The following is a 26,005-nucleotide window of genomic DNA, read 5'->3' as shown; positions in this document are numbered from 1 at the left end:
GATCTTCTTCATTGTCATCATCTCCATCCATTTCTTCTACCTTCTCTGTCACCTCTTCTTCTTCTACCTGCAAAAGTGGATGGTGATGTGGCTCTTACTACACCACATGATTAAAGCAGGAGGGGGGGGGTTTGGTGTTGGAGAATTTTTTTTGAATAAAAATGCTAATGTAATACAATTTTCTGTTTTTGAAATGAAATATGCCTAATGCAAATATATATATATATATATATATATATATATATAGATAGATATAGATATATATATATATATATATATATATATATATATATATATATATATATATATATATATATATATATATATGCAGAAAGTAAAATAAATGAATCAACTAAGGAAGAAAACAATGCATACTCTGAAACCTTCCCCAACAATGACGCCAAAAAGTGATGGGCCCCAGTATTGCAACAAGAATACTAAAACTCCCAAGACTACCAACTTTAATTATCAACCCGGGGTTTGTACAAACTTAAGAGGTATCGACACTGTATGTGCAACATATATTGTGTCCTACTTTTGTTGATCTATTGTAATGGAGTGAATGTCATGAAATCAAAGCCTAAACTAATGAAAAAATGGAATTGTTACTCTACTTGCAAGAAATGGAAATGCTACTTGCTCAACTTGTAAATGGTAACCAATAATTTCATGAAAGGACAAAGGTTAATCTACTCATAGAAAGAAATTTATTCTATCTTGCATAATTCATCAAACTACCAATCATAATTGCATGCACCTTCTACCTAGTTCACACTTGCTTGTAAACCAGTAACCTACTTTCATCATACTTGTGATAAAGAAACTAAGTCTACTCTGTTTTTGCAGTGAATAAAAGGAAGGGTTGGAATGTCTTAGGAGCTTCCCTTGATCATAATATCATAGTTGGGGGTCATTATTCATCTAGACTAAGTCATAGTTGCAGTGAGGATCAAAACTGATGAAGGAAAGTGGTGTTACATGTTTGCTACAGGAAGGGACACAATTCTACAAGAGAAAACAAAATTTCTATGGGAGAAGTTAACTCACCAAATGACCAAGTGAATCAAATGAAAATCAGATGAGACAATTTTTGTTATTGAGTAGGATGTATTAGGTCTCCATTCCAAGTGGAATCACTTCAAAATAACCTTGTTAACACGTGCTAAAACATAGACCTATCAAGTTCCTAACCTAATCAAGTGAAAATGCAATGGGGTAAATTTTGTTACTAAGTTGAATTTTCTTATGAAATAATCCAAGTTGAATCAACTCAAATGATGCTCATTAACACGTTCTAAAAAATAACATAAAATTACTAATATTTGATACAAGGGACTTCTAGAAAGTTTATATTTGTGAATAAGTAAACTAATCCAAGTAGCTCAATGATGACTATGACCTTCCAAAACTATTCCAAGGATGAAATCATGTTTGTGACTCTATAAATAACCTGAAAAAGAACTCAATTCAACCATTTAACCAAATCCCACAACAAAAAACCATCAATACTAAATGAAAAAATAGGGAAAACAAGAACAAGAGATGCATGTGAATAAGAAGTGAAAATAAAAAAAGTAAATTATATAAAAGGGATTTGACTCTCCTAGCGTGGCCAAGCCCAAATAAAATCAGAGTCCTATGAAGGATACCAAACTTTAGAAGCTAAAAATGACACCAAAATTCATTATTTGAATCAATCCAATTACATCCCTGCTAAATTTGAAAGTGGAATTGCAAAAATACAAGTTCTCTCCCCAAGAAGACTAAATAATACATGAATCTAGAGGAAAATTCAAATTGGAACTTATACAAAATTATGAGGAAGCATTCTCCTTGAAAGGAGAAAGATTTCCCCTCCAAAATTCCTCAAATAATGGATCTGGTTGCGAACACTAGGAATTTGCATTAAATGACAGGGAACACATTCCAAGATTTTATCAATCATTGGAGCTCCAGAATTTGTGCATTAATTTCATAATATCTTGTTGATTTATTATCCAATATTTATCCTCCTGTAGTAGGGAGCAAGTCCCTAGATTATCTCCTCCTCCAAATATTCATAATCTGCCCAATATTCTTAAAAAATAAATACTATTAGGCACAAATATGCAATTATCCATAAATCTTCCTAATGAACATATTAAAGTTAAAAATATTGTTGGACACCTAATCCTCAATGGGTTAGTGTGGAAGCCGAATAGACTAAGCAGTCCAAGAGACCTTGGGATCTGAAACCCAAGAGTCACATATTGTACTATAAATGTATATCTCATGTTAATAAAAAATGTATTGCATGTTTTATCTTTCATATCTCTCTTGCTGTCCATGTGTGTTTAACATGGTATCAGAGCCATGATGTGTGGCCTGTGTAGTTTTCTTCCTCAGGGTTTATCCTTTAGTTAAAAAATGAGATGTTGTTATTCCCTGAGCAACCGGTCTGAGCTGCCTTGAATAGTGCTGGCCTAGTCTTCATTACCTGTAACGCTCCATTAATTCTGCCTGCCTGTTCTTCTGAATACAATAATCGCTCTCTGACTGTCATAAACGTTTAAAAAAAGGAGCGTCATTACACCTGCGCCTCTACTGCCTAACAATTCACCTGATTATTCTCACCTGCGTTACTGAATGTGTTTGAATAGCCATTAAACTTGAACGCCTCTGTCATTCTGCCACACCTGCGCTGCCCTGAATTCACTCAGAATCCAAAACTGTTCCAGCGCCTCTGGGATCTGTCCATTAATGCCTCTGTCCACTGAGCTTTCGATGCCAAAGATCTGTTGTGGCGGTTGAAGGGAAAGCGATTGCTGTTTGAGGGGACTCGAAAAGATGGTACCGTGATAGAGCCATTGTAACCTAGAAGCCATTGTTATCACTGTATTTCTTGTATTGACAGTGAGTGCGACATACTGTAGTGTAAAGAATCGCTCTAAAGATTTAAAAATTGCTGTTGAAAAATACTTCCGGCGCAGTGGGGGAACAGTGAACGTTGGAAGTTGATATTTGATTTGCTATCTACTAACCCCTGCATTGTTTGAATCAAGCATTTTTCTAGTTCTTCGAACCGTGGCATATTGTCCACCTCTCAAAATTGCTTGCCATCATTAAGATTAGGTGATTCCATTCCGTGGACGTTTGGGCAGCATTTAACACAAAGCGCTCGAATTGTTTATGTATATGCGGTGATATATGTTATAGTAGTAGCGTTTAACACAAGTGCTCAATTTTTATGTGATATATATATGCTGTGATATATGATACGGTGATAGCGTTCAACACAGTGCTGGCAGAACTTGACTGGACAAATGATCGTGCAATTGCCTATTCAGAAGCATTGAGAAAGGTAAACATTGATGCTTTAGTCTAGAGTACGAGGATGCAGTACACGAATTTGCAACACTTGATATTTTCATAAAATTCTTGTGTTTACAACTGTAAAGGAGGGTCCGTCTATCCATTTTCTGGAAGCAATTGGGTTGTACGAATCTTGTTGATCATATTTGCTGGTATGCCAGTGAACGAAAATTCATATAATATGTTCACCAGTGCCATTCTGCCCAGTAGATGACTAGCGTTAAAAAAAAAAAGGTCCTGCGCACGTTTATCATAAAATAGCTTCAAACTGACGACTAATTTATCGCAACAATGGCAACAGCACAGAGATAGAGATATATTTTGTCACGGAAGCCATACGAGAAGAGGTGTATGGCGTTAGAACTCGGTGCATTTCGTAACGGAAGTCAAGGGAAGACTCGTATGACGTTTGGACAAATAATTAATTTGTCGCTCGCCTGTTTTTTCAACGTAACGTTCCAACCGTTTCCAGAACAAGATGAATGCCGCCGTGTCTGGAATCTAGCGCCAACGAACCCCAATTAGAAGAATTGAAAGCATATATGTTGATTTGGTTTCCGTTCGTTGAAGAAGGTTACATCATAGTTCCTTATTCCTACTCTAATGCCATTACTCTACATTTTTACTAGTGAATTCGCTAATTTAAGAAGCATAAAATATCTGGAGGACCAACAATAGCACTCAAGCAAGGTTCAAACCCTATTGTCGACTCCATAATCTAGACTTGAAAACCTGAGCACGTGCATCCCTTGGTACATTGAGAATTTAGAGGGTCGAAAGCACTCAAAGGTGCGTTGGTGATGGGCAGAGACAAGGTTTGATACAAACCTACTTAAGCTAATTTTGATGCAGTAAATATTCATTGTTGGCCATTTAGAAAACATTGCTTGTATCTTTATTTGATCAGTCATGGGGACTGTTTATATTCTTTAAAGTTGCAGCAATTTGGCATTATTTAAGAGTTCAGTGGAAATTGTTTCAAGCCAAGACTATTCTTTGTAGATCGAATTGGTGTATATTCTTAAAAAGTTGTTCATATCAGAGATTGTTATTGAACTAGATTGAAGTTGTTGCCAGGACAAGTTCCCTTGGATTCAAGGCTAGTACAGGAAAATATCTTTTTGAGACCTAAATTGATTATAGCTTTGTTGGAAGTTAAATTCTCACATGAATTGAAGAAAATTCATTTTTGATTGAGGAGTCTATTTTCTGGATATCACTATTCTTTTTTGAATCTATTGCAAGCTGATTGATTTGAAGTTGTTGCCATAAGTTTATATAAAAGAGCAATTGGTGTCCATCTTTTCCTCATTGTTTTACTATTTTTTGAGGTTAAAAATGGCTCCAATTGGTGCAATATTAGAGTTAGTGGACAATCTAATACTCTCTACTATGGATAATACAGTCAAAATCAGTAAGGATTTTCTCTCAGAAATTCAGACATGTCTACAAAATTCACAAGAAAAGATTGATTTTTTGTAGCTTGAATCACAGCTACAGCAAGAAGAGCTACATCAAAATAGACACCATTCTGAACCTATTTTTGTTCAGAACATTGAGACAACCACCCATCGGCAACATGTTAATAATGTTACAGTTCATTCAAATAAAGCAGCAGTTGTATATGCAGATGCAGAAACTCAGTCTGCACTTCCCAAGCCCATCATCAGACCTTGGGAACAACTTGTCCACAACAAGCACAGAACTGGTCTTGGATATGACAAGGACTTGTCCTTTCATATTCCAGACTACTTAAAGCCCATTCAGTTTCAGAGTGCTGGATTCATTCATGACAGTTCACCTGCTCCTTATGACAGTTCAGTTTCAGCTGTTCCAGACTCTGCCCCTCTTCCAAAGCAACAACAACAACAACAGATTGTGAAATGCCAACACTGTGACCGAGTTGGCCATTTGAAAGATCACTGTTTTGATCTTCATCCATGTAAGCACTGTGATAAAACCAATCATTCTTCACACAGATGCTTCAGAAACAAACGTCCTGCAAGAACAAAGATTCATCTTGGATGGATCGCTTCTTGGCAATGGGCATCAATAGCCAAGAAGATATTCCAAACACATGTCAGAACTTGTTCCAGAGTATTGAACAATCTTGCAGTTGAGTTTTCTCCATCTTCTTACCTTGTATCTGATAGGGGGGAAATGATGGTCATCTACAAGCTTCAAAGCCACATCAAGCGAGCCTGAGCCACAACCTGCCACACCAGTTTCAGAGTTGTAGCCTTGCCCGTGAACATGCCTTCAGTTGGCAATCTGGGACACTTCCTCTAGCAGAAGACTTCAGCTTCTTGCCAGTTTTGGAAGAATTCCAGGAACAAAATTGAGAACACTTCCTCTAGCAGAAGACTCCAGCTTCTTGCTAGTTTTGGAAGAGTTCCAGGAATTTCATTAAGCATTCCAGAGTTGTTGGTCATCCTTAAACCATCACAGGTTGAGACTTCCCTTTTCAGGTTGAAGTTTTACCTTTTATGCGGGGTGAGAACTCCCTTTTATGGTTGAAGGTTTCCCTCTTTAAAACAATAGGATCACTTCCTCTAGCAGAAAACTTCAGTTTCTTGCCAGTTTTGGAAGAGTTCCGGGAACTGCACTAAGCGTTCCAGTGTTGGTGGTCATCCTTAAACCACCGCCCTTTATACCAACATTTCAGAGAGCACATTCAGCCTAGTGCTGCCATGCATATTTGCACATTTTGTATTACAGCTCTCTTCTTAGACTCATACATAACCCTTCGGATTAAGGGGGGGAATGTTGGACACCTAATCCTCAATGGGTTAGTGTGGAAGCCGAATAGACTAAGCAGTCCAAGAGACCTTGGGATCTGAAACCCAAGAGTCACATATTGTACTATAAATGTATATCTCATGTTAATAAAAAATGTATTGCATGTTTTATCTTTCATATCTCTCTTGCTGTCCATGTGTGTTTAACAAATATGTCATCTAATGCAAAAAGAGAGGTTTAATGTGCTGAAGGGTGGTCAGATGGGCCTTAATTTATGTCTAATTTGGAGGCCCTTTAACTTCATCCAAGTCAAAGACAATTAAATGAGAATTGACATGATCGATTTCTCATAATGATGAAACTAAGGCTTTCCATTGGGTTGGGAATGTTTGCAAAACTTCCAATGCTGACATAAATGAAGAAGTTTGGGCTAAGTTATCGACTATGCTATAATTGTGACCATCCTTTGAGTTCTGTCCAACTAACCATACAAGACCTTTAACCATCCTTTGGATGGGATCTATGACATATCGAGGGATCATCAAAGGTGTTGTAGGTGCTACAGTAGTCGAGGTGGAAGGGTTGGTTTTTGGTAGAGTTTCGTACTCTCGGTTGTGCGTCTGCAGGAGAACACCTTCCCTTGTCATGTAATTGTCATAGTTTGAGGTAGTTTCGGAAAATTCCTCCACAAGGGTTATGGTGTTGTTGGGAGTGTTCCTGCTAGGTATTTACCACTCCTTGATGGGGGAAGGGATGTTGCATCACTGCAGGTTGTTGGTTTCCCCCCTTTCCCCCCTGTCTTTCATCCTTTTTAAACTAGGGAGTTGAGGACATCGATGGGTGTAATTACCATATTCACCACAAATGGCACAAACATGATTAGTTCACAGACTTGTATTCTTGTTTTGCCTTTGTGGGTTGTTATTGGTCGGTCCTTGGTTTTGGTTCCAGTTGGGGTTTCCCCTAGCAGGTGCCCGCAAAGGTTGTTGTTGATTGTTTCCCCCTTGTCCAGGCTCTCCCTTTGGATTTCTCTTTGGTTTTTTCTTAGAAATGTTAGGTGGGTTAGATGTGTTCCACTGTTTAACCAATTGTTGCAATTGAGCAAGAGAAGGCTGCACTAGATTAACCCTCTCATTAGCTTGTGCTGGTGGGTTATTCTATTGAGGTACGGGGAAAGAGAAATATTGGTTCCCTTGTCCTTGACTGGCATATGAGTTATGGGAAGGAGGAATTGCTTCCACGTTACTATGGTGGTATGGGCCACCTTGTGTGGGAGGGTATTGGCCACCCTGCACAGGCTGATATTGGTTAACTTGCATAGAAGGATTCTGCACATGCATAGATTGTCCATGGTAATATCCTGTGTGGTGTGGTCGTGTTATGTCACCAAATGGTTGGCCACTTTATTTGTATCCAGGGTATTGGAAGGTGTTGCTGGGTTGATTTTGGACTATGGTCCTAATCAATCCATCGACAACATTATATGCGTTTGTGTCTCTTGTTTAAAAGTTTGCAAGCATGGGGTGTTTGGAATGACATGGTAGAGGTATCCAGAATGGGTGTATATAAGCTCTAATTGTTGATATTTTATAATGGCCTCTTACTCTTTTTGCAGGGATGAATTCACCACATCTTTTGATATTTTCGACGTGAGAGATTTGAAAAATAGGTCGAGGAGGATTTTGCCTTCAAAATGTGCTTTACACAAGCTACGATGTTTTTTCCACTCATGGATGTGATCCGATACGTGTATAGCAAGTGTTTGTTTGAAGTGGGTGAGGAGTTCCAGGCCCGAGTCCCGACGGATCGATAGTTGGAAGAATGTTAGGAATGCTATGGCTAGGGAACTAAAGCTCCCATGTGACATAGAAGGTTGGTCAATATACCATTTTTCTACGGGCCCTGTAAGGGTGCATTGAAACTTTCATAATCGAATAGTATCGTCTGTGATACTATTGGATGAACACCATAGTTGAAAGGTCATGGCATGATTTCGTGGGTCTTCCCCCTGCTTCCCTTTGCATTTTGGAATGTTTGAAGGGAGCTTGGTGGGCATGGGTGGCTAGTTCTGGTCATGTGCAATCTGATTATTGGTTAGCTTGCTTAAATCAGGAAGGTTTAAAGAAGCTAAAAATGAGACTTGAAAATTTTCTGCCATCGCGAAACAATTTTGGACAACTATATGTATGGGGGTTCCTTGATGAGGATGGTTACCCTAGTAAGCACCACGTGGAATCCTAGGAGGGGAGTTGTGGGGGATCCCTTGAGGGGTAGTGAATGAGGTACTTTGGCGAGGAGGAGTTCTAAGAAACGTTGCACCGATAAAGGAAAATTCTATAATGATAGTTATATGGTGTCTTCTGTGCCTAAACGACGAGAGACCTGGAACTCCTCCTAGTAAGGGAGGGAGGTTTTGAAATCTTCTAGATTGACGGGGATCCATGGGGTCCCCTGTGGTGTCGAGTAGAGTGTTAGATACTTTGTGTGATTGAGGGAAGGAGATAATTCTCAAAGAAAATATATCACATACATAAAACAAAGCGAAAACAAAACAATTACTTTCCCTTTAAGTTTAGACTATGTGATCAATCAAACAAAAAAAATGTGTCTCAAATATGTAACATGACCATGGCAAATTATGGGATTCCCACAACCAATGGTCCTAACCTAAATTATAAATTATTTTGTGGCCCCCATGGTAAATTTAATTGGTTCAAGTTATGGTTTATTTTAAGGGTCTTGCTTTTCTTAGGGTGTGAGATGTAAGCCAAAACAGGCTAAGTACAAAAAACACTAGAAACTCGATGCCTTCTTATACGAAGCTTATATAAGCTTAGTGTGTGATGTGTAATTGTGTGCAAGTGAGCAAGTGAATATGCAAAGTCTGGTAAGATGTGGATATTTAATGATATGTTATAATATCCTCCTAATTACACTAGATTTCAAATATTCCTTGCATGAAAAAGAAATTATGTGCAGATAATGGGCCGCTTAAACTTTCTCCTATTACACTATGTGTGCCTAAAGGGAGATGGGAAATGCAAGTGCTTTAATAAAGCTTGCATATGATAGCCTAGGTTTGCCTAAAAGACACAAGGGAATTAGATATTACTTACTTTTTGCAATGACACTCAATGGCCCTAGTCCCAAAACTAATGAAATGAAAAATTGCTTTGTTTAGTAACAAGATTTGTGGATGATGGGGCACTTACTCATTTACTAATTAAGCTATGTGATTTGCAAAAAAATATCTAGAAAAATAGATTGAAAAATAGATGTGGAATTTGGCCACTCACTTTTCCCCCTAATTAATCTATGTGAGAATTGCAAATAAAAATAAAGATAATCTAATTACCCTACTAATTGTGATTAGTAGAGAAATTAAGTAATCTAAAATGACTTGAAAAAATTGTAGAGGTGAAGGCAATTCACTAAAGGCTGCTAATCACTTGAAAAAAGTGAAATTACAAGGATTTTTTTTGTTTTGTTTTGGAAACTGTGTGGGTTTTCCATGCGCATACGAAGTTGCGCATATGTCTAAGAAAAGTCTCTGAAGTATGCATCTGTCTATCAGAAAGCCACACAGTCGAAAGAAAAAACTATAAACAAGCAAGTTTCCCAGTCGCCAATAGGTCCAAAAGGTCTTGCAAAAATTCTAGAGAGATGATGCACACCTTGTGAGGTGATAATGCAGAGAGAAGGTCCCGCAAACACAACCGTTTAGAGTAAAGAAAATACAATAATGGAGTCTCCATTCTTGTTGTAGTGTTTTTGTAGCAATGGGGTAGAAAAAGACACCTTATTAGCAATTGGTTTTTCCCTGCAAAGATATACAAGCAGTTTGGTTGTTGTCAGTGGACAAGCATGAAGAAAAAAAACATTGCAAATGGTGAAAACAATGCATATACAAACATAAAATAAAACAAAGAGATAAACACACAAATAATGCTTAATGAAGCAAAATAGTCAACATAATTATGGAAAATGGCTCCCTTTATTGACTGTTGGTGGTAGAAGATGAATACAAATAGTAGAATACTAAAAGAGAATTCTTTGAACTATGGTGCTAAAAAATCGTCAACAAGGAGGTTCATTTCTTCACTCCCTTTGCAAGTTTCTCCTCTCTATCCAAGAAGTATCAAGGCTCTCTTAATGGTGAAATCCTCTCCACACTAAAGTGATGGATTATGAAGAAGTAATTCTTCCAACACAATAGTGCTCTACTTCTCTTGCTTCAACAATGAAATGACGAGTTTCTCTGATAGCAATTTGGCTAGCATAACATTGTCACCTTTTTGGTTCTCCCATGGCCTGTTTATATAGAATTTTTTGAATCTCTCTTCCCTCTCTTGGTTCATGAATGAAAATGACTTATGAGTAGGACAAGGGGATTCCTTTGAGGGCTGTATATCTTTAGGGCTACTCAAATTTGATTGTGCTTGACTGAAATCCTGCTAGGGAATCATCTTCCAAGTGTGGGAAGTGGTTTCGAATTCGCTGAGTCGGCCATTTATTCGAACGTGTGACTTTCAAAGGAAATGTCACGTGGCGCACGACTGTCTAAGGGAAATTCATACAATCATCAATTTTTAATTCAATATACATTGGACCTTAGGAGAAATTAAATTTTTTGAACTTCGTAATGTCTTTAGTTGATAAATATTCACTTGTGCATTCTATTGTATGACTTTGGGCGTCTTTTGGATTTTCTAAATATGTGTACAATTTTTTAGTGTTAACAACTGGCATTGAAAAGGAACTCTTGGCAGTGGTATATTCTTTGAACTACTTTAGGCATTATATCACTAGTTATGCAAATTTTTTTCACACTGATCATGCAACCATTAAGTATTTAATGAATAAACCTGATGTCAATGCTAGGATAATTAGGTAGTTGTTATTATTACAACAATTTGATTTGACTATTATTGATATATTAGGGAAAGAGAATATGGTTTATATTTCTTGTCAAGACTAACCCTGCCTACAAGAAAGGAAAAAATGATGGATGATCAACTTCTAGATGAACATCTATTTTCCATCTCGGTGCTTTCTCCTTAGTTTGCTGATATAGGCAACTAATTAGTTTCTAGGAGGTTCCCTCCTAATATGTCCTCCAAGGAGAAGAGATTGATTGTCAGGAAAAGTGCCCCATTCACTTGGATTGGGGGAAATCTTTTTAGATTGGGACCAGATAATATCTTGAGGAGATGTGTGATGGAAGAGGAGTTCTTTGACATCCTCTCAGCGTGCCATGATTGACCTTGTGGGGGTCACTTTGTTGTTAAGAGGACAACCTTGAAAGTTCTACAATCAGGTTATTATTGGCCCAATTTACATTAGGATGCAAGAAGGTACAACACTAGGTGTGATTAGTGCCAAAGGATGGGTAAACCAACACCCAAGGATGAAATTCCCTTACAACCTCAAGTGACTTTAAATCCATTTGATAAGTGGGACATGGATTTCATTGGAACTATTAATTCCCTATAAGGACTAAGAGATATGTAATTGTGTGCACTGGTTACTTGACTAAATAGGCTGAAACAAAGGCAGTAAAGGAAACAACTGTGAGAAAAATGTTGTTACATTTTTGAGGGAGAACATCCTCTACAAGTTTGGATTTCCAAGGGAGTTAGTCATCAATCAAGGAGAACAATTTACATCAAATATGATTGAGGATCTCATGAAGTAACACCACATCAAGCACAAGACATCCACTTCCTATCACCCTCAAGCAAATGGGCATGTGGAAGTCATGAATAGAGAAATGGAGAACATTCTTACCAAGGTTGTTAGCAACTACATAAAGGATTGGGAAGACAAACTTGTGAAAGTGACTTGGGCCTATAACACGACTTGGAAGACCTCCACTAGATTTACCCCATTTGAACTAGTTTATGGGAAAAAGGCCTTGCTATATATTGAATTTGAATATAACACCTTAAGGATGGTAGCCCAGTTAGACTTGGATCTCACTATAACACAACAGGAGAGGCTACTCCAACTCAATGGTCTAGATGAATTTAGGCTACAAGCTCTCCTACACACTGAGGTAATCCAACTACAAATGAAGATTTGGCATGACAAACACATCAAAGAGAAGACTTTTCGAGAAGGAGATTAGCCCCTGCTGTATGATTCCAGGTTCAAGGGTTTCAAGGGAAAGCTAATGAAAAAATGGTTGGGTCCCTATATAGTAAAAAAATGTCATGAGAATGGGTCTGTAAATATTAGAAAAATTGATGAGGAAGGGATCCCCTTGTCAATCGTTATAGGTTAAAGATGTATAAAAGACCTCTGTCCAAGGAAGAATTTTTCAGTTCAATCAACTGAGAATTGAATGTGATTGGGAGCCTCACAACGCTCAGTCCACAAAACTTATAAAAGAAGAAAAAAGAAGAAAAAATAAGAGGGTCTAGATGGAAACCTTCATGAGGCATCTAAGGCCAACTGCAGGGTTGAAAACCTCTTCGAGGCAGCCCATGAGAAGAAAAAAAAGAGAGAAAAAACAAAAAGAAAATAAAAGATGAAAAGATCCCCATGTGAAAACCTTCTTTGAGGCACCTATAGGACATGAATGCAGGTTGAAAATCTCTGCAGAGGCAACCTGCATGTCTCAAAATAAAAATAAAAAAAGAAAGTGAGAAAACAAGAAAATAAAAACACAAGGAAGGAGTTCTTACACTACTTGTGCTAATATCTCTCTTTTGCAAGACTCCAGAGATTCAACAAAACCATGACTACAGGGCATACCTCCATTTTCCCAGCCCATTGCGTTTTCACGCCCTTCACTCCCCTCCCTACCTCTCTCCATAATCCAACCAACAATAGAATAAAAAATTTCCTCCTTGCTGTAATGTTACAGGAGTAGCCTGTAATGCTACAGGAAGAGCATGTAATACTACAATAGGAGCCTGAAATGCTACATGAGGAAGATATGATTGGAGAAAGAGGCCAAGAGGTCATGTCTTCTTTGGGAAGTGTGGAGAGAGGTCCACCAACATCAATTTCATCACCCATCCACTCCATCTAGCCAAAATCTAGTTTCAACTCCCACTCTACCATACATATAAAAACACACAGAAAAGATATGATTTCATTTTTCCACCACTGACACCACTTCCTCATGATCCTAATCCTATCCTCACGCCTTTTATGACTTTTACTCAAGTTCCATATGCAATATAGTGATCCGAATCAGATCCATAAATGACTGTCATAAAACTGTGATTAAAAACAGGTCAAACAAATCCTTGAAGAATCCAAAACAACAATCGAAAACACCTTGAACCAGTGGCCATGGCAGCTGGCGCGGAACGAAGAGGACCTCGGTTAAAGCGCGTTGACTGAGGCCCATGGAGACTGCGCAAGAGGTCAAAATAAGCCCCTGGGAGCCCCGGATCGGGAAAATGAGTTGATTTTTTGATGTGCGTTAGCGCTAACGTGCATCGCTGGGAAAACAAGGTTGAAATGGAAAGCCTAAAACACTCGGTCACGTTGGAGCCAGAGAACCGTGGGCGAAGAAACGTAAAGCGCCATCGTACGAAGGTGGGACCCACAACCTAGAAACCGGCGATTTGATCGGGGCGCCCTTGAATGGTAAGCGGTTTTGGAGAAAACAGAGCGAGCACCCTCAGTGATCGACGCGTGGCAGTGGAGGAGAGAGAAAAACCACCGCGATCGCACGTTATCGGTCGAGCAAGTTGATCACGCTCGACGTGCGAATGACGTTGGATCTGGAGGAACCTAGATCGGACGGCTGAGATCGCGCCCGATGGACAGAGCGGAATTGACAGGGGATTAAGCCGCGATTTAAGAGGATTTGGAATCCGTTGACCACCATGATGGAGAAAGGCAACGAATCGACGAGCGGGCTGGCACAGTTCCGAAGGAGACACGTGGCTACTTCCTGAGTGTTATGCTGACGTCGAACAGGGAATCCCAAGCACGCGGGCGACAGGCGAATCGACGCAGGGAGGAGAGGAAACGAACAGGCACGGAGGCCGAATGGCTAAAGTCACGAATAGAGACAACGAACGGGGATTATCCGAACAAGGAACATAAGAGAAAAAAAAAGACAGTGAACAGTGAACCCTGAACACAAAGAGCAGTAAAGCCAAGCAGAGGTGACAGAGGGTTGAGCTGACCACAGGCAGCATCGAGCACCAGAGAGCTTGAGGAATCAAGCCTTCCCATAGAGGAATCTATCTGGATTGAGCATCACAGTTGGCTCTTTCCACTGTAGACCAAGGGTCACAGAGCTGGTAGGAAGAACAAGAGTCTGTGTACTCTGAGTGGCTTGGGGAATCCAAGAACCACCCTGCCAAGCAAACCTGCTTCAGGAGAACTCATATTGAGTCCCTGTAATGTAATTTTTCTGCTTGAAGACACAATAAAACAAGGCCACCACTGAAGCTGGACCGGAGATGTAGCCCTGGAGATTAGGGTGAACTCCTTATTAAAACTGTTTGTGTCTTTGTGTTGCTTACTGTATTTCTCTGCTGTCTCTCCATTTGAAATGTCTGTGTATTGGCAATCTAATCGATCCGTTGCTTAATTAACACAGAACACACACCAACACATGAGTCTGTAATACCTGTTGTTGAATAAATCTTAACTGATGGCACTCATAGGGTGAATATCAGATCAAGTGGTATCAGAGCTCTAGGTTGTAAGGTTAGACAAGCTTGTGTTGGTTTAGTTGTGAATGCTCACTAGATCAAAGCTCAAATTAGGAGAAGGAGAGTTGGTGGAAACTAATCCTGAAATTGGGAGAGTCTGTTCTCGAAAGAAAATGTCAGAAGAAGGTTCTGTAGGGTGAGACCCTCAATTCTTAGAAAGTTTCTTAGCTATAAAGTCCATGGTAGAAGAAATGTATAGGGACTTTAGAAAGCATAGGGGTGAAGATTCATCAGGCTCTAAGCAAGATAAAGAAGAAGATGAATCTCATTCCCATGACCACTCCAAAGGAAAGGGGAAAGAAGAAAGCTTCCCTACACCTCCTAGTAGCCCTGTGCATAATAAGAAGGCATATTTGATTAAGTTAGATGTTAAATTCGACTTGCTTATATATGATGGAGAGTTGAATGCTGAAAAGCTGGACAAATGGATAAGACAAATTGATGTGTATTGCAGAGTACAAAATATAGACTCAGACAAGAGCAAGATTTAGCTAGCAAGCCTATGCCTAGGCGGCACTGCCTTGGTTTGGTGGGAAGGCAGAACCCAAGCTGATATGAGGAAGCATGGTAAGACCATCTCTGTCTGGAGTGAATTTGTTACTGCAATCAAAAAACAGTTCTATCCATTGGCCTACATTCAACAAGCCATGATGAGTTGGCAAACTCTTCGGCAGTTGAAAGGGAAAAGTGTACAAGGGTATACTCAAGAGTTCAGAAAGAGAGCATTGACGTTGGGTATTTCATTAGACTCACTAGAAACTCTTTTGAAGTACATTGGTGGTCTACATAGCTACATGAGGCATACCATCCTCATGTTTAATCCCACTAGTATAGATGAGGTTTCTGTACAAGCTACTCATCTAGAGGTTAGAGGAAAGAATGGAAATCCAGAAGTTGGGGGACCATCCCAACCCACTGTAAGCAAGAGCAAGGAGAAAAGAAAGCAGAAGTGGAAAGCAAGGAAGGCAAACACTGCACAAAAAGGCAAAGCTTCATGCACTCACTGTAAAAAGGAGGGCCATGATGATGAGCACTGTTGGATTCTGCATCCAGAGTTGAGACCTAAAAAGTCTAAGGGAAAGAAGAAGAAAGCTACTGCAGCTATTCAGAAAGATTTGGGGTCAGACTCGGGAGATGAAACAATCATTGCAGCCACAACCATAAAAGGTAAGAATTCTGAAGCATCTACTAGTAATTTTGCTCAATCTGTTATTGATGAAGAATATGAGAGAAAAAGACGTGAGTTTTTTCATATTCAAGTTGTTTCCAAAAATCAAAAGATTGATACTTTGTTTGATAGTGGCTCACAAGTAAATTTGATTTCTGAAGCAGTTGCAAAGAAATTGGGATTAACAACTACACCTCATAATAAACCATACCCATTAGGATGGTTGAATGATAAAGCACAACTATAAGTGACTAGAGAGTGCAAACTAAAGTTTTCTTTTGGGTCAGCATTTGTAGATGAGGTTGAGTTAGATGTAATTCCTTTAGATATATGTGGAATTGTTTTAGGAAGTCCTTACTTGTATGATAGAAAAGTTATTTTATATAGAGCTGAGAACAAGTATCTACTTGTTAAAGATGGAGTCGAATATTTTGTAAGAGCTCATAAGCTCAAGAATAATTATACTCTTGTAAACTCAGGACAGATGAAAAGAATGATAAATTCATGCAAACAGTTCTTACTAATGGTTGTAAAGGAAAGGAAATATGATAAAACCAATGTATTTGAGGGATGTAATTCTGATCAGCAGGCTGATATAGAAAAGATTGTTTCAGAGTATGATGTCTTGTTTCAAGAACCTCAAGGTCTGCCACCCAAAAAGGGAATAGTACATGATATTATTTTGCAGCAAGATGTTCCTTTGCCTAACATTGGGATGTACAGGTTATTTTCTTTATAGAATGCTGAAATCAAGAAGCAGGTGCGGGAGTTGCTTGAAAAAGGGTTCATCAGGCCTAGCACATCACCATGTGGGTCACCAATCATTTTGGTGAGAAAGAAAGATGGCTCATGGAGAATGTGCATTGATTACCAAGCACTAAATAAGATAACAATCAAGAATCGTTATCCCCTTCCTCGCATAGATGATCTACTAGATCAATTGAAGGAAGTTGTTTATTTCACCAAGCTGGATTCACATAGTGGATACCATCACGTCAGAGTTGCAGAGCAAGATGCATGGAAGACTGCTTTAAAAACAAATCAGGGACTGTATGAATTGCTGGTTATGCCTTTTGGCTTGACCAATGCCCTTGCTCCTTTCATGAGATTAATGAATGATCTACGTAGACCTTTTTTTGTTGATTTTGTTATTGTGTATCTGGATGACATTCTAATTTTTAGTAAAACGTGGGAAGAACATTTAAAGCATGTTAAACAAACATTAGATGTTCTGAAAAGAGAAAAACTTTATGTTAAACTCTCCAAATGTGAATTTGGCAAAACCTCTCTAAATTATTTTGGACATATAGTAGGGGGAGGTGAATTGAAAATAGATCCCTCTAAAGTGGCAGTCATCGTAAACTGGCCTAAACCCAAATCTGCTACAGAAGTGAGAAGCTTCTTAGGAGTAGCACAATACTGGAGGAAGTTCATTTCAAATTTTTCCTCAATTGCAGCTCCCTTACATGCTTTGACAGGATTGAACAAGGTGTTTCAGTGGGGAGGTAAACAGTAGAAAGCCTTCGACACCTTGAAAGAAAAAATTAGTACAACACCTGTACTAGCACTGCCAGATCTACAAAGACCATTTGAGATCCAAACTGATGTAGTGACTATGCCATGGGAGCAGTGTTGACACAGCACGGTAAACCCATATGTTATCATTTTGAGACTTTTAATCCTGCAGTGGTTAACTATCCTACCTATGATAAAGAATTGTAGGCATTAGTCCAGAGTGTGAAAAAGTGGAAACATTACTTAATGGGCAAGGAAACAGTAATACATACTGATCATCAACCACTTCAATATCTACACTCCCAAACTAAGTTGCAACAATCAAGACACTACAGATGGATGGGTTTTCTACAACAGTTTCATTTAGTCATCAAATATAAAAAGGGCATACATAACAAGGTTGCAGACATGTTATCTAGACCCATTATAAATGCATCTAACATACTTAAGCATAATTCTGTGCTACATGAAAGCTACATAGAACAATATGCTCAAGACATGGACTTTAAAGATGTATATGCAACTTTGAGTCAAGGCAAAAGAGTATAAGAATTGGACTATCATTTGAAGGACCGACTCTTATATCATTGTGGGAAACTCTGTATTCCACAAACTGAGAGAGCAAAGATAATTAGGGAAGCACACACTTCTCTGATATCAGGTCACTTTGGGGTAAGTAAAATAGTTGCACAGCTACGAAGGTTCTGCTATTGGCCGAAAATGAATGAGACAGTTTCTAGGTATGTAAAGGGATGTGTTATGTGTGCTAAAAGCAAGCCCAGTAACAGAAACTAGGCTTATACACTCCATTACCAGTTCCTTCTCACCCTTGGGACAACATTTCCATGGATTTTGTTGGAGGACTGCCTAAATCTAGGAAAGGTCATGACTATCTATATGTTGTTGTGGATAGGTTCAGCAAAATGTGTATTTTGATACCCTGTAGTAAACAGATTACAACTGAACAGACTGCAAAACTATTCTTTGAACATGTATGGGTTCATTTTGGATTACCCACTTCTATTATATCTGATCGAGACACCCGATTTGTGGGGAAGTTTTGGTCAAGTATGTGGGAACTAATGGACACCAAATTAAAGAAAAGCACAACTTTTCATCCACAAACAGATGGCCAAACAGAAGTAGTTAACAGGACAGTGATCCAGTTACTGAGAGGATATTGCAGCAGACACCCTAAGCTTTGGGATGAGCACTTGTGCTATGTGCAACATGCTTACAATAGGGCCAAACACTCTTCTACCCAGAGATCTCCTTTTGAGACATGCTTTGGTTTCATACCAAGGTCTCCTTTGGATTTTGTCTTTGGTAAAGATACCATGGTTGATGGACATAGTGATGTGGACAAAGCAACTAGGTTCATTGAACAGATCCAGGAGATCCACCAGGTAGTACAGGAACAACTAGAAAAGAGCCAGGCCAAGTACAAGGCTAGGCATGATAAGCATCAGATGGAGCATAGTTTTCAAGTTGGAGACCAAGTCTGGCTGTATATCAGCAAGGACAGGATGCAAGGTGAAGGTAAGAAGTTAAAACCTATCAGGTATGGACCCTTCAGGATACTTGAGAAGATTGGTGAAAATGCTTTTCACCTTGATCTGCCAGCTTACATGCACTTCTACTCAGTCGTAAATGCAGATTGTTTGAGATTATTTGAACCATTAATGATTGAGGACCCTGAAGAGCAGAGTCAATTGCCTTCTGTTGATGACCTACTACCTGTTATCTCAATGAGTTGCAGGAAGATACAGTGTTGGACAGGAAGGTAAGGATGACGCGCAGTGGATAGGTGGAATACCTCAGAATTGGGCTTAAAGGTTCGAAGCCGAGCAGTGCGAAATGGATTGAGATTGGACAAGTGAGACAACATTTTCCTCACTTAGCCGATGCTTGAAGAAAACCAACTTTTGTTGGTCCAAAATATTTTCAGTTGGGAGGCCGTGATCCGAATCAGATCTATAAACGACTGTCATAAAACTGTGATTAAAAACAGGTCGAACAAATCCTTGAAGAATCCAAAACAGCAATCGAAAACACCCTGAACCAATGGCCATGGCAGCTGGCGTGGAACGAAGAGGACCTCGGTCAAAGCACACTGACTGAGGCCCATGGATACTGTGCAGGAGGTCAAAATAAGCCCTTGGGAGCCCCGGATCGGGAAAAGGAGTTTATTTTTGATGCGCATTAGCACTTAGCGCTAAGTGCATCGCTGGGAAAACAGGGTTGAAATGGAAAGCCTATAACACTCGGTCACGTTGGAGCCAGAGAACCGTGGGCGAAGAAACGTAAAGCGCCATTGTATGAAGGTGGGACCCACAACCTGAAAACCGACAGTTTGATCGGGGCACCCTTGAACAGTAAGCGGTTTTGGAGAAAACAGAGCGAGCACCCTCAACGATCGATGCGTGGCAGCGGAGGAGAGAGAAAAACCGCCGCGATCGCGTGTTATCGGTCGAGAAAGTCAACTGCGCTCGACGTGTGAATGATGTTGGATCTGGAGGAGCCCAGATCGGACAACTGAGATCGCGCCCGATGGACAGAGCGGAATTGACAGGGGATTAGGGCGCGATTTAAGAGGATTTGGAATCCGTTGACCTCCACGATGGAGAAAGGCAACGAATCGATGAGCGGGATTGCACAGTTTTGATGGAGACACGTGGCTACTTCCTAAGCATTATGCTGACGCAAACAAGGAATCCTAAGCACGCGGGCGACAGGAAAATCGACGCAGGGAGGAGAGGAAATGAATAGAGGCCGAATGGCTAAAGCCACGAACAGAGACAACGAACGAGGATTATCTAAACAAGGAACAGAAGAGAAAAAAAGACAGTGAACAGTGAACCCTGAGGGGAAGACTGAACACAAAGAGCAGTAAAGCCAAGCAGAGGTGATAGAGGGCCGAGCTGACCACAGGTAGCATCGAGCACCAGAGAGCTTGAGGAATCAAGCCTTCCCATAGAGGAATTTGTCTGGATTGAGCATCACAGTTGGCTCTTTCCACTGTAGACCAAGGGTCACAGAGCTGGTAGGAAGAACAGGAGTCTGTGTACTCTGAGTGGCTTGGGGAATCCAAGAACCACCCTGCCAAGCGAAATCTGCTTCAGGAGAACTCATATTGAGTCCCTGTAATGTACTTTTTCTGCTTGAAGACACAATAAAACAAGGCCACCACTGAAGCTGGACTGAAGATGTAGCCCTGGAGATTAGGGTGAACTCCTTATTAAAACTGTTTGTGTCTTTGTGTTGCTTACTGTATTTCTCTGCTGTCTCTCCATTTGAAATGTCTATGTATTAGCAATCTGATCGATCCATTGCTTAATTAACACAGAACACACACCAGCACATGAGTCTGTAATACCTGTTTTTGAATAAATCTTAACTAATGGCACTCATAGGGTGAATATCAGATCATATAAGGTTTCAAAGAGGAATGAAATGATTGATATAGGAAGAGGATTCTTCCTGTAGCAGCCTGTACAGTCACACCAAAAATACAAGAATCAACTTTTCCATCCACAGAGTAAGATATCTAGCCACCTTAAGCATCATAGGTCCATTTCTGAAGTAAGAATGGGCACACCATCTGCTAATCGATCCACTCCACCAACAACAGATTGGACATCGAGAAGAAATTTTCACACACAACAATGTTATCAATCAAAGAACTATTAAGTTATGAGGATCTGTGCAAAAGAAACAAAGGAAACCTTTAGGATAATCATATTATGAAGGCCAGCTCTAGCATGCAAGCTTCTCCAACCCATCGACATCACAGGTAGGCTCAGGTATGACAACCCTCATCTATTCGCTATGCATATGATGATAAAATGTGTAATGGTCGAGAAAGGAATTTTTTATGGGCTAGAGGTGGTGAGAAAACTTGGCCATCATAAATTAGCAAACAAAATTTCATTTCAGTTACACATGCATGTGGAAAAGTAAAATAAAGTGAGGTGGTGATTACGAGGAGTGAGGTGATAATCACGAGGAGCAGGGTGGTGATTGCAAGGAGTGGGGACAATGGTTAAAAAAGGGAATTTCGTGCAAGAGCCATGTCATCAAAGCACTCCGAGAATTTACATAAAGGAATATTAAGTACAAGGCTCAAATCCATTTGTATATTCATTCATTTAAATAAATAACTAGAGAAGGATGAGCTAATGCTATCAGAGACTACTTAGGGTGCCACCGAGTTGCTTGAAACAATGCTTGCAGGTGTTACAGGAGGAGCTACAGGAGGTTCTGAATAGATATAGGAGGCTCTAGAATGCTACTCGAGGCCCGAAAGGAATCTACATGAGAGAATTGAAGGAAGAAAGGATGTCAAAATTACCCAAAGTTTCCCTCAAATCCTCATGCACATGACAAAGTTGCATTAAAAGAAGTAAGTGATCCTTTCCCTCTCTAATTTCCTTAACTCGACATGGAAAAGTCTGCTTGAAATAAGTGCCCTGTAGTAAATAATTATATAGTATTTCCCTTTTGGAAATTGTGATATGCAAGAGCAAGATAGGGCCAAAAGAAATTTTGTTTTTTTTAAGAAATTATTGGCACCATTCTTCCCCTCTGATAAAAAGGGAAATTTGACACTCTCTAGAACCGAGACTGCTCTAAGGCTAGAATTTGAAATACACCTAAGTATTGTTGAGAAGGAGCAATAGGAGAAATGTTGGGGGGGGGGGTTAACAAAAGAGAGCTTACAAACACAAAGATAATTCATCAACATCCTCTCGTGGAAAATATCTTTTAGGGACATCAGTCATCGGGTTTCTTTGAATTGTGAAGGGTTATGATGATAATATAACCCAAGAATTTTCCATGGCACTAAATCCTCGGGGGGAGATAGTGCCACCATTGTTGTTAGACGCCTTTCCATCTCTCTAAATGATGAAATCATAAGTAAAGTGACTACATTACCCTTAGGAATTCAATGGAGCAAGGAGGACAAATTAGTGAGTGTCATAGCCAGGAAGAACTTCTTCATTCTGAAAGAAAAGCCTGTAGAAGACAAAAATGGAGTGAGAAGGGAGATCCTACCTTGCCCTGGGATGAAGTGGCTTGCCACATTCTCAAATACATATCCTGTGAGGGGAGGTTGAGCATTGTATATTACTACCATTTTATCTTACTCCATGAGTTAAGATTCAAAGTATAATTTCCTATCCCACAAAGACTCGGTATTCCCCACTTCTTACTACAATCTATCAATGAGATGCGCCATAAATTGAGGGAAGGGAAGCACCAACACATTACTCACCATGGCCTCATCAAGAAGATTGTTATGGATGCCCTCAACCACTTAAGGTACACTGTACTCTACACTGATTTTGTAGATATGGATAAGGAAACTTTCATTGAAACACAAAATATAACCTCCACATAGCAAGAGGGAACACTAGCCTCTAGTATTGGGGGTAAAGAAGGAAAAGAGGAAATGGAAACCAAGGAAGAAGAGGAGTCAATAGAAATAGATGAAAAAAAAGTAGAAAATGAGGAAGGAGAAGGAGAGACACAAGGAACATAGAAAGGGAGCCCTGAGGGGACTTGAAAGCCTCAAGGGATTGAAAAACAAGGACATCAAACTAGTCTCTCTCCAGGAAATATTTAGCAAGAAGTGGCTACAACATTGGTGACATTGAGCACATCTATCAAGCCTCAAAGGAGGCAACCAAGGCAAGGTCCCCTATACTTCAAAACAAGGAAAATCACTAGGATAAGGTAAGGGAAGCCTCATCCTCCTACAAATGTCCCTATCACCATAGAGGAGTCAGCAAGAAAGAAAGAAGTGGGACCTATTGAGGGGAAGATTAAAGAAATTAATTCCCCTAAGTTCAAAACAAAGCAACTTGTGCTCCTTGTGGGAAGGCCTACCACCAGGGAAGTCACCTTTAAGAGACTCAAGTACAACCTATCATGTTACAAGTAGAGAAATTGGGGTTGCTATAGGAGAAATAGGGGCTACTACAGGAGCAACACAAGGTGCTACATGAAGGAGAAGCCACCTTAAAAGAAGAAGAAAAAGGCCTCAAAGATCTCTAAGAGCCTAATCCACAACCCAACCTAGAATCTTCCTACAAATTCATTGGGGGAGGTAGGATTATACCTGAGAATTCACCATCCAACTCTTTTTTGAGTTAGAAAAGGAGAGAGACATAACACAAATGGATGTAGATTGCAAAATAAAAAAGTGCAGAGTATGTGGGTCTCATGGAGGATAAATTTAACGAGATGGGAAAATAATTGAATGATCTGAAATTAAGAGAGTTAATCATGAGGGAACAACTATAGGGAGAAAACACCAGGTTAAGAGAGCAGCTGCAAGAAAAAGAGACACAACTTGTCACCATTGCAAGTTTTTCCATAGAAGCTATACAAAGTAGGCATCCATCCAAGTCCTATGCTATTTTCCTCAAGGAGAAGTGGTCGTAGTTTCAAATTAATACATTGGCATAGTATGGATCATCGCCTTTCCAAGACTACAGGAAATTCATCGACTTTTTCAAAATGGAAGGTATTGGGGATAGAGCCAAGCTAGTTGAGTTTTACATGCATAATGTAATCCTCACAGACATGAATTTCTAAGACCCCAACTGAAGGTTGGGAGACATGTAATTGATGTAATTAGACTCTTGGCTGACCCATGAGGAGACAAGCATTGAAGAAGTAAAAAGGGTGATGAAAAAATAAGAAAATTTTACCATTGATCTGCATCTCAGTTAGTCTTTAAGGGCTAAAACCCTTGGTTTTGGGCCCAACCCAGAGGATTTAGTCCCTCTCTTGTATTGCCTTCTTGTTCTTGTTTCAAAACATTGAAATCCTTCTCTAGTTTCATTAGATATTATATCATAAAAACTTATAATTACAGGCTTTCCTATCTCCTCACTTGTGGGAAGAGTGATTGGAAAGATCTATAATAACAACTCAAAAAGATTTGTTTATGATTTCTTGGAAATGGATAGATGTTAGTTTTCCTACTTATTCTTTGCAATTTAGGAGTTAGTGTCATTAGCTTGAGTGATTAGAGTAGTGTTGTGGGATAGAATAGATCTTAATCAAATTCAACTCATCTTTTCCATGATAATTTGTCTCACTGCATTATTGGTCAGTTGATGCATGTATCTGGCTAGCTGCAGGGACTGTGTTGATCTGCGAGGGTGGGAAAACCTTTCCACATCCACCTAGACCTTTCCATATTCCTCTTAGGTACCTCACCTTGCTTCCAAATTTTGTCTTCGAATTCACTCTGTTAAGGCAAATGAAGGACACTGTGGGCATCAACTTTGGTGCAAGGTAGACCTCCAAGCGGTACTAATATTGGTTAAGGGGCCCCCACACCCTTCATTCACCTTCTTCTATTTCCATCCACCTTCCTTTGCCTTCAAGACCCCATTTTTTTCCTTAAAATCTCTCAGATCCTCCTCCTGTAGCAAAAATGGGCCTCCTCCAGCAATACAAGACCTCTTGTAGCAACCATGTAACTTTGATTTCTTCAACCAATTTTGCTCCAAACTTGGAATTTGACCTAGTTGAGTTGAATAATAGGCCCCACACTATGATTTGATGATTAGGGAAGACCTTAGTACCACTCCAACCTCATCCTTCCATCACTGCAACAATCAGATAGAAAAACAAATTTAGATTTAACATTTTTTTCTTCATAGGCATGTTAAATATGTGATTTCTCATTTTCAAGCAAGTGTGAGTAGACAAGTGATTCATGCAAGGTAGTTTATTGATTTAATTCAACTATGAAAGTAGATTAGCCTGAGTTATCCCTACAAATGGATTAGTTTTTTCCCTTATGCAATTTCAATTAGCATTTACATTTGATGATTGGAGTTTTCACCTTGGTAGTAGAATCATGTTCGTTTATGCTTTCATAAGAGGTTTTCACTATAACTAATTGGAGGAGTGGTATCTTAATACCCTAATTTGATTTCATGAATAGGAGTGACATGAGTAGAACCTAAGCTACTGCACATATAACACTATCACCTCTAAGTTTATATGAACCCTAAGTTGATAATTAAAGTTGAGAAGCCCTTAGGAGTTGCAACATCCTTGGTGCAATATCATGGTTTATCTCTGTGAATTTTAATGCCTTTTAGATTTCCTATTCCCCCCCTCTGATATGGCCATGTTGAGGGCTTCTGCTATGATTAGGAAAAACAGAGGAGTCAAAGGAAAATCGTGCCTCAAAATTCTAGTATCTCTAAGGAAAGAAAAAGCTAACCCAATGGTTAGAATTGAAAAAGAAATAGTTGGAAGACATTTAATTATCCATTGTACCCATTTAAAATGAGTATGAATGGTCATTAACCTTAAGTAGAGACCATTTTCCCTATCGCATGCCTTAGAGAGGTCCAATTTCATCAGCATTGTTGATTATTTCTTTATTTCGGTTGAATACATACCTTCTTATGCAACCCTATTTGCATCATTGATTTGCCTTCCTTGTAAATTCGAATTGCTTAGAATATATGGATTGTGCAATAAATTTGGCTTATCATATGCCTTGGAGAGGTCAGTT

The sequence above is a fragment of the Pinus tabuliformis genome, chromosome 4_2 (assembly GCF_031772625.1).
Source record: "Pinus tabuliformis cultivar Carrire ecotype Pingquan chromosome 4_2, CPIR1, whole genome shotgun sequence".
NCBI lineage: Eukaryota > Viridiplantae > Streptophyta > Pinopsida > Pinales > Pinaceae > Pinus > Pinus tabuliformis.
This window is presented reverse-complemented; position numbering follows the sequence as displayed.